Source organism: Antedon bifida, chromosome 7 (genome assembly GCF_963402885.1).
Source record: "Antedon bifida chromosome 7, ecAntBifi1.1, whole genome shotgun sequence".
NCBI lineage: Eukaryota > Metazoa > Echinodermata > Crinoidea > Comatulida > Antedonidae > Antedon > Antedon bifida.
This window is the reverse complement of record NC_136232.1, coordinates 20,544,131-20,555,340: the sequence shown is the minus strand read 5'-3', so window position 1 is coordinate 20,555,340 and position 11,210 is coordinate 20,544,131. Positions and strand designations below refer to the sequence as shown.

The window sequence follows — 11,210 nt, the reverse complement described above, 5'->3', positions numbered from 1 at the left end:
GTTTCCCCTTGTTCTTTTCACGGTAAAATGTCCCTTAATAGGATGTCCCTTCATACGGATTAATAAGTATCTGAATGTATAGTGATGTTTTGTTCGTGGTTCTGGACCAAATCTTGATCGCTTTAATTTTGTCTCTCTTACTATCCAAATATTGTACATCCTTAAAGATACCTATTTTTAATATTTCTTTAAAGATATATTGTCCCCCTAAAAAATTAATTTTTTGTCAATGTTTTTGTTGAATATGCCATTTTAATGTCACGTAATAGTTATTCACTTTAACCAGAAATTGGATTTTAAAAAAAATATTATTAGTACCTGAAAAAAACTGTAATTTAACAAATGACTGGAAGTCAATGAGTTTTTGGTTGAATTTAACCGTTTATTTTGTCTTTTTATAAGTGGATACATTCTTTTTTCTACGGAAATTAATTAACTTTATTGAAACTGCGAAATGGCCTATATCTTTTTTCGTGATTTTTTTTTTTATTTCATACTCATCCAACAGCGAGTAACTCACCAATTACAGGATGGATAAACTATTTAATAATTTATCGTGCTTATAAACTAAGTCTCATTTGAGGCTTAGGGAGTGGAGTTGAAAGAGTCATGAGTTACAACCCTGCACTATGTCAGGATTGAACCCGAGACCTTGGGATTGGAAGGCAAGCACGTTAACCACCAAGCTACAGGTCCACTATTGAGGGACAATACATCTTTAAGAAAATGTAGTATAATCTATTTTGTATAATTATATTCTGACCAGTGTACAACTATCTTGCCTTAATACTCTACTGCTTCCAAGTTTGTTTTGTTCAGAAGACCAATGCATACACCACCTGGAATCTAAAGATGTTCTTATATTATGTTTATCACTTTCCATTTTCCCCACCATTACATTTTTTCTAGCAGAGTTTACTGTCAACTTACATGCATTAGATATTGTTTTATGTTTCATGTATTTTAATGTAGGCTATTTGAGCGTATATGTATGAATTATGTGGAGAAATAAATAAAGACTTCTTGAAATAGAAATATCTGGTGTTTACTGGTTAATGGTTTCGCTAATGTTTTATATGCAATTACAACTATACTTAAACTGGACCCAAAAACTTGTCATAATGATAATTAAGAAGAATCGAGATGTTGGTGTTGGTTGTAGGCCCTAGTGTTTGGATATATTTTCCTCGTTCATGTCATTGAAAAGTGTCCCCTTAATAGAGGCTCTACTCTACAACTCTGCCCAATTTATACAAGAAAAGCCGTTCATAGATTGTGTTGCGACACCAGTATAAAATAGACCTACCAGTTTTCTTAATTGAAGTCCTCAGTCTATTTAAAGCATTTTGTATTTGTTGTGTTTTGTTTTCTTTCTCTGTCTTATATCATGTATAGACCCTACGTACTGATTCAAATTCAAAATCAAAACAACTAAGCAAAAATAATACGACATATTATTACTTGAACGACTTTCGATTTGTTTTTGTTTCTTTTTTTTGTTCTCACGTGTAATGTATATTGACTATTCTAAATACATGACGTAACACACCTCAGATTGTCCGTACAGAGGTTCGGCAACTCGCATAAAAATCGGTCCAAATATATACAGTGGGTAGCAAACTAACTTCACGATTTCATGAATAACAATGATATCTATTGAAGCATTGTTACGTAAGATTCACCATGTTTACTAGTACATTGTTACACAACGTAAAATGCAGTAACAGTGATTTCTATTGGAACAGTAATTACTATTGGTACAGTGATTGTAACAGGTATGGTCACATTGAAAGTAAAATCACCAAAACTGATTTCTATTGGTGCATGTTGTTTCTATTCATGGATTGTCATGTGACTTAAACTCACCAACACAGATTGTTATTGGTGCATTGTTACGTAACGTAAAATGCAAAATATTTCCAAAAAGTGCAAGAAGACGGTTAGAGACGGAAGACATTATTCGGCATTCAACGAGTAGTTCGACGGACAGTTTGTTTACTCGCTATTTTACCATTTACCAATGGCAGTATTGTACGTAGTATTGGGTTTAAAGTTGAGAACATATTGCATTTAGGTGTACGTTATACTTAAGATGGAATAAGCTGAGTATACACCAGGGCTACGTTTCTATTTGTAATTGCGGTTGTGGTCAGCATGTTGATGCACATCGACAGGTGCTTACTCTTTTAATTAATCAGTCATCAGTCATGTCTCAAATCAAGCCGGTTTCGGGGTTTTCAAAATACATATAAAACTAAATGAGCGTATTTTTGTTATTGCTTATAATTACTATTATGCCCGGTAGAGCCCGGTTGTGTTTTAAGAAAAAGGTAAGCGTAGGCCTACGTAGCCTACAGTGCATACCAATATGGTAAATTCCATATTTAAATATAACGAATAGAAATAATTTTCCTATCGCGTTTTTATCGACTTTGTTATCGCTTAACTTTGGTACTTTTGTGGAGCAGTCCGATTAAACCACATTGTTTTGCAAAAGTGTATCAAAAAGTAATGGCTCACGTTCTACAATTAACAAAATTTCAATTTGTTTTCTCACCCGAAGTTTTATTTTGTTGATGTGTTTTTATATATTAGTTTAATAGTTTTAAAATCACACTGCATGTTTTTTAACGATAAGCATTAATTTTATTTTATATATTTATTTTATAGGTCATTGGAAGAAATTATTGAAATAGTAACTTACAAGAAAATCATTCACAAGTTATATATATAATATAACAATTTAATCTTTAACTGTGACAGAGTGTTCTAGATGGCATATGATAAACATAAATTACATTGGCCTACTACTACAATTGTATATATCACTGAACGCTTCGTTGTTTCCACAAGCCTTTCTGGATAATATATTCAAGACTTCTTAGATATTATATTTCTTTCTTGGATTTTTATATTTCATCGCAGCTTTGGAGCATCAGTTCATCAAACATAGTAAGAACTAATACCACTGAAGCAAAATAATTGTTTGTATTATACAGCAATACAAACCACTGTTTTAGTTCAAAGTAACACACAAGAAAAAGAATGTCGGATCTGTTTCTTCGGTTTAATTGCTTCAGAGAAGAACACATCATCGTGACATTTTTCATCCTTCGAACAATCCAACAAGAATTTTCTTCGATTTTACATTTTCATCCTTCGATCAATTTACCAAGAATTTTCTTCGATTTTACATTTTCATCCTTCGATCAATTTACCAAGAATTTTCTTCGATTTTACATTTTTTTCAACCTTCGATCAACAACAAGAATTCTCCTTAATTTTACATTTTTCAACCTTCGAGCAACTCACCAATAATTTTCTTCAATTTTACATGTTTTATCCGTTGATCAACTCAGCAAGAATTTTCTTCTGTTTTACATTTTTCATTCTTAAATCAACTTAGCCGCGAGAATTCTCTTCGAATAATAGTCTTTTGTCCATTTTGGAAATCTACGAGTTCTTTACTCCACTTTTTAGACATTTTTATCATTTTCTCTAGGCCGACGTTTTCATCGTACTCAAAATTTCGTCGAAACATTTTCCATTTTTCAATTTATGTTATTTAGGAAAACGAATAAGAAAAAAAAGTTGCTTTTCTAAAAATAAAAACATCTCAAAAACTTTTTAAAAAATTATGAAAACTTTTTTTTTTGGACATGTTTTTATTTGTCATTTCAATTCATTTTAATTTATAAAATAATATAACATACAATATTTACAATATCGATAATAAGAAATTAAATGAATATAAAGAAGCTAGAAAGAGCATGTATAAAACGCATTTAAAAAAAAGATTTTGCAAAAAAAAACACATTAGATTTTCGATCTCTGACGTCCGAAGATGTTCTTCATTTTATAGACCAAGAAATCCTCCCTTTTGAAGTAGTATACGCTTACGTCGAAGCGTAGGTATAGCTTTATTGGAAATATCACGGTACGCAAGTGTTTCCTATGCTTCGCCAACTTCTTCTTTGAGCATTAGACACCGGTACACTGCCTTTTACGATGTTCTTTGCACACTCACAGATTGCTGTTACTAATTGACTGTCGCCATTCTAAAGCAGGGCCTTTGTTTTGTTTAGGCGTACATTTAGCTAAAAAAAGTCTCAGCGTTCTTTTTGATACGTTTTGACGTACATGTTGTGAGTTTGTATTGGAATGAATAGAATAATTCCAAGTCACATGTGTTAAAGCCTACTTTTGGAACGTAAGCATAATGTTTATCTACTGAAAAGATATTTGTTCGTATTCTCATTTCTTCCGAGGTATATGGTTTGAGATCAATGAAAATAAGTATCCGTACGATTCACGCGTAGCGTCATTATTAATGCCTCTTGTAAGAACCGCCCTTTGCCAGGATACATTGTTTCGATAAATTCAATATTTGCGTTTCATCCCGTAGATTTTTAAAAAGTACGATATAATGAGCATTCAAAGTAATGGTACGGATTTTGCATTATAAATATCACTGAAATGTTTCTATGATGAGATTCTTTGGTAAACAAATTACCGACTCTTTTATCGCTTCTACATTCTGTCATCAATCATCTATAATTGCTAAATGATTTTTACATCTAATGTTTCGATAATTCCGAAAATAAATTCTGATATTCACCATAGCACCATGTAATATCGTCAAAGGGTTTATTGAAATAATTATTTTCAATCAATTTCCTTACAAAGACGTAGTTACCCGAAGATGTCGGACCGCTAATAACTGCGGTGAAAGGTGTTATCAAAGGACTCGCCATTACAATTATAATGGTAATTTAACATCTTATTTGACACGAATTAAAAACAATAAATTCAATCAATGTTTTAACTTTAAAACGTAAATCTAAATCTTTATTCATATTAACACTAATGTGTAATTGTTTTACATTATGCAGTAAATTAATCAATGAAATTATTATTTATTTACATTATTATTGTACAAATTTAATATAAAATAAATAATTACAAAGTTATTGCATAAAACTAATAACTAACTACTGAACTATTTACTTTTTTAAAATCCTAAGAATAAGAAACAAAATAATTAACATCTAACGACAGAATTCATTTTTAAAAACATGCACCGGTGTTTTCAGTTGTAAATTGTTTAATTAGGATCAGAAAAATAAAATGTATTTATATTACGGCAATAACCACTTCTGTATTTTATTTTAAGTGAAAGGAAAAAAAATAATAATAATTAAATAAATACATTTAAACAAAATAAAATAAATACAATTAAACACAATAAATATACGTGTGAGTATAGAAGTCACCAAACATAACCGTATGGAACAGTTTTGTAATCCTCTATTATTATTCTTTTATCGTACACAATCCGGTAATCTTTGCTAGATGATGTATTAATAATTGAACTAGATTTTGGGTCTCGGGTTATCTTTATTAGTTGTTATTTTTCTGGTCTGATTCCTCTTACCATACTACTTACTGTTTCAAAGTTTACCTTCTTTGAATTTTTAAAATTTAGAGTCACACCTTTGACTTTGCAGACAGTTTTGCCTGAATCGAATTTATAAACATAGTTTTTCGGACCACCCGAAACAAAGCATTATGAGATATATTTTCCGTCTTTGGGATCTATTTCGTTTGTTAATTCACCCAAATAATCACCGAGCGATGGTTGCTACTCATCAGGGTTAGTTTTATTAGTAATGAAAACGCAAGAATACATATCGTAATAAAGTACACGATCTTGTAATTGTTTTAACAATTCGTACAGCTTTAATCTAGCTGTGGCCATAGTAAAGGCTGCAATTGCACCGTAAACTTTTTTGTTGACAGTTATCTCTTCATTCTCTTCTATCCTCGTAGAATAGTCGCGCAGCATTCGTTCTTCCACCAAAGAAAGCGTCTCTTGGGTTAAGTTTAGGATGAATGTAAGGTGCATCAAGTATCTCCTGTCGAAAGTAAAGAGCGTTTAAGCTCCTTCCACTCATGCTCCCATATTTCAACATACTCGAATTGGAGAAAATGTTGTTTCAGAAATTTTGATTTTGTTGTCAGATACGAGTCAGCCATAGTAACTCCGGTAAAGAGATCTATCTGATGGATAGCATTTTTTGCAACCGTGAAACATACACCCCATAAATTCAAATATAATTTTAGGATCAAAAGAAGCCCCGTCAATTTTATATGGTCCAAATACTTTTTCACCACCGTTTCGCGCATGGTGAATATTGATTCCTTTACGTTTAGATTCGTAGGATAACCATTCCATACTCATAAAAGAATGGTTATCAATAGTTTCAAAATTTGATGGAGGGAATATGGCAATTGAATAAGGTTTTAAACAATTTCGAGCAAAAACATAACTACATACTGATGCTATTTTAATAAGCCCGTTTGAAAATGGATCAACCCCGTCTTTATTGACAGTATCATTGAGTACCGTTACTTGTTTAAAGATATGTCTAAAAGTTAGACAATCAACATCACTGATACAATAATCGGTTAGTTCTTGTCTGAAGCTAAATATTTTTTGTTTTGTTTTTTATTGTACCAACAGATGATGACATTTAATCCGGATCGTACAATGAGGGATCGGGGTAATGCCCTACATAATCTATATTTTCACGAGTGGTGAACCTATGAGGGAAAAACCCTTTCTTCAACTCGTTAATTCCAAATGTTTTGGGTAATTTACTAAGGGGCATAGGAAGAAAAGAAAGAGAATCTATGAACCGAATTGACGTATTCTTTACCGTAAGGGACATTATCTTCCCACCCCTAAAAATGGGTTCCGGAATAATACATTCGCCGTGTAAATACTTCATGATAAAGTAACTGTCGTACCCCTGAAAATTATGAGCAATGCATGTTAAATTTGAGTTATAAGGATACGATTGAAAGATATATTCAGAAAAAACAGAATTTATCACATGCATCGTCTCCTTCAAAAATTTTGTTTTTATCCCCGCAAATTTCGCATTGATCAGAGTCCTTATCCTCTGTTATACAATTTAAACAAGTTGTTTGTAAAACGCATAAATTAGGATTGTAAACCCCCGTTTCTTGGGTACATTCAAAATTGAAAAAGAAATATTTTCCACAGACTTCTGATCTACATCGTTAGTTTTCTTATCAAATACTTTTTTCATGTAGCATAGATGACCTGAATGGACTTTTAGATTACATACTTTACACGTATTATGATCATTCGTAATGAAACGATTGCACTCCATACAGAATGTTTTGATATCACAAACCGTAGCATTTGTTGAAGATTTGTGATTGTTAAAACATGTTTGATTCTTAAAAGAACGATTACATTCATTACATGAAATGATAGTTACTGATTCCAATGAAGGATTGCAATCACGGGAGCGACATAGCTCACAAGTGAATTTGCATTTGTGATCAAATTTGATGTTGTAACCTTTGAAACACAAGTTGCAAAAGTATCTTACTTCAAAAAATGCAGTTAAGTTAGTTATTAAGTCATAGTGGTTATCGTGGTGATACAAATATATTTGTTTTTCTCTATGTTCGCCACTGAATATCGAATGTAAATTATCCTTGGAGATAACGATAATTTGATAATTTGGTAACGCTTAAGCTGGGTTATCCCACAAGGACCCTTATCTACCCCATCCCTCGATAAGACTTTCAGCCGCTTCTTTTTGTAAATTAAAACCCCGTCTAATATTATCCCATCGCTTTCTATTATTTTTTTTAATTTTTATCTTCCAACCTTGAAACACCTGTGACAACAGCTCTCGCGCAGCCAATTTGTTCGTCGTTTTCATTTCGAATTCTAATTAAACATTGCGCACCTTTTTTGGTTTTATCAATACATTTTTTTTAAAATTTACTGCCGCCTTCAAACGGCATGGCTATGTGTTGAATGTTAAAGGTTAAACCATCCCCCACTAATAAATCCATATGCGATTGAAGGACTTTAGTAATCTCACCTAAAATGAATTCTGGCGTTAGATGTTCTCCTAATAAAAAAATTAAGGAAATCGGTATATTTAAACCGTTTGCCATAATTACTATTCGAACTCTATCGTGCGGGTCAACATTTTGGCATAATGTATTTAGTACATGTTCAAAAATTCTAATAAATAATGGTAAAATATCAATAACACGAAATCGTTCTAACCCCACTAAAGTAACTAAATGATCAATTGAAAATAAATTAAAACGTTTGTTGATCTTCAACATTTACATCATGTATGTTACGCTCATCCTCTTCTGAATTCTCTGACTCAATGCGAGGTCTCTTATCACGACCAGGCTAAAATACAGGGAAAAAATAATAACAATTTACTCCATTTATATTATATTTTGATATGGAAAAAAAATAAATAAAGATCTATAAGTAAAGAAGAAAAAACCGTACAAGCTTACCATTTGTTTACGAAAATTTCCAGCTCCATGTTGCACTAATTCCTCGTCAAATTCATTCAAATTATTATCTTCCTTGTCATCATTTTCGTAATATCTTTTCTCTCCTCGTCTGAAATTCTTACCGTGCTGAAATATGAATAAAACAGACAGACTAAGAACAATATATCTTACATAATTATACTATTTACGAAAAAAAATGTTTAAAAAAGAACTTACCATTACTTTACGGTATTTTCCTGCTCCTTGTTCATAATTAAATTCAATCATATCTTCTACATCGTCAATGATATCTTCGTAAATTCTTTTGACTCCTGGTTGCTGTTTGGTTCTATCATTTTCTTCTTCCTCTAAATCTTCTATTTTGTTGCAATACGACAAATTTCTTGAACAGCCATGTCGTTCTCTAATTGAAGTGTTTCTTCCCCTTCGTTATTACTAATTCAAAATATCGTACTGTAATACAAAGTGTTTAAACTTTTTATATAGGTCTAGATATAATCATTTTAAAAATAACTTTGCTTTAAGATACAGTAACTTACTATTTTATTTACATAAATTTATTATCGTAATCAAGATTGTAGAAGTGATTTTATCATTTTAAAATTACTCCTTAGGTTTAAGATATAGTAACTTACCATTTCATTACATACATCATTCTGATCGTCAATTAGCTCTTCTATACATCGAATCTGAAAAAAAATTAATAAATATAAATTAGTCTTAATCCCTAATAGCGTTAGGAAAATAATGTATGTCATCAGTTATTGTATAATAATATAAAGAAGCGCTAGTATTTGGTTCATCTTCTACTCTCTGTCTCTTGATATACCTCATAACTCGCTCCATAGTAGCCTTGGCCTTATCGGCTATTTTAGAATTGGTGTAATCGACTGTTGGTTTGTAGAAGTTCATACTGATGAAAACTGTACTAAATTCTCTTAATCAAGAATGTAGAAGTGAGTTTAGTGCGCTGTAAGCTGATTAGTTCACTATAAATTTACCACTATATTTATACACACCTTTTGTCTTATACTTCAACCATTGTAAACCATTTTATTTTTATTATTTATTTTATATTATATGTATATTAATATATAACAACTCTAGTGAAATTATACTACCCCATTGTTATCATCACGACTGACTAGACCCTCTTAATCTACTACTTATAGTTATGCATTATTGAAGAACATTTAAATGTATGTGTAGTTAGAATAGTATGACACGTACCTACCGTTTGTCTTGCTGTAGTAATAATCAAGTAATTATAGGAACGTATTGTTTGAAGGTTTGCATGGCGAAATCAAATGTTGATAATATAAAGTTTGCGGTACACCACGTATATTAGTTCTGAAAAGAACTGTGTTGAGTTTCTCGACGTTTCGATCAATATGCTTTGATCGTCCTCAGGAGTGAGAATTCAGAAAGTCCAGGAAACTTGGAATATAAGTAGAAAAGGGTGGGACTGGTGTGAAAGCCAGAAACAATGGCAAGTTCACACAGTGGGAGGGATGGAAACTTGGTTATAGAAGAGCATTGTTTCTGACAGGTGTGAAAACCAAGGTGAGACAAGCTAAAAACAATAACATTGTCTCAAAGTTGGGTGTAGACTGGCCAAACATAGACCATGTGTTCAGACAGGGTTGTGAAATGTAAACTGGCCAGAAACTATGGCATGGTTTACTGTCGATGAAGATTCTTGTTGAATAAAGATAGCCAAATGCCACTGATAACAAATCCAATATCTTGATGAACAGTGTTGTGTTTGTAGATTTCAATAGCTTCCCTGGTTCGTCTGGAATGCTAAGAAGGAACGGTGGCAATCATTCCGATTAACTCGGTGGTGTTGTTGTTGTTTGTGAGAATGCATAACTATTGATGATTTGTCTTGCTCTCCTCTTCTGGCATGGCCTTGATGTTCTTTGAGCCTGGTTTGAAGTTCGCGTCCAGTTTCCCCAATGTATACCTTTCCACATTCACATGGGATACAGTATACACCAGGTTGGCTGTGTTTAGATAGTTTGTCCTTGTGTGTTTGAAGACACTGTGACAACTTGTTGACTGCACTATGAAATACTTTTATTACTTTAACTCTGCTGTGTAAATTAGTGTTCTATTTATAGAATAGTTCGTATAAGCTAATGGAAATAAACGAAATAAATATTGTGGAACACTTTATTGAAAGCCAAAACACGTTTGTATTTGAGAAAGCCCGATCCGTTTGGCCAACATCCAACGATCCGTTTGGCGAAGCACTCGACAATCCATAAGCCGCTTGGCGAACATAGTTCATGTCTGCATTTCAAAATAAAAAACCTAGTTGTTTAATTATTTTAATATCTAATAATTTAAGTCTTTTTAATATTTGTCACAGTTAGGTTAATGTAGTTTTCGAAATACTTAGGCCTTCAGTTTAATAAAATTTGGTGAACGCAGATATCTGCCCAAGTTTGGCGTTCATCGATCTTCATTTAAATTGTGTCCCCATTTTAATTGCATTTTGGCAATTGTTATATCGACAACATTTGCTTGTCTACCCTTATTGTAGAATTTACCGGTACACAATTTATTGTTAGTTATATTCATTCGTTATTTCAGCCATCAGCCCACTTCCCCTATGCTGTTCTGTCCTGTGCAGTTCAGAATATACCAGCAAATGATATGCCTACAATCTCTTCTTCCCATTTATTTTTCCGTCTCCTTCTTGGAGTTCATTCAGTTGTGTCCATCTGTTGTCATTCTTTGTGTCCTGCCATTCTCCATTCTTGAATTTTACATCCATCTTACTTAACAAACAAGGCCATATACATGGCTGCAGTCGCGTGCTCAAGTTAGTGTTTACC

General features: G+C 32.3%; 1 long non-coding RNA gene across 1 annotated transcript; it reads right to left on the bottom strand.

The window, feature by feature from the left end:
* Positions 1–8,155: 8,155 nt before the first annotated feature.
* LOC144848992 (uncharacterized) lies at positions 8,156–8,801 on the bottom strand. The gene is made up of 3 exons (XR_013613943.1): positions 8,584–8,801; positions 8,368–8,493; positions 8,156–8,254 (listed from the first exon to the last, which is right to left on the bottom strand). It is a non-coding gene; the product is annotated as an uncharacterized LOC144848992 (long non-coding RNA).
* Between the last annotated feature and the right edge of the window lie 2,409 nt (positions 8,802–11,210).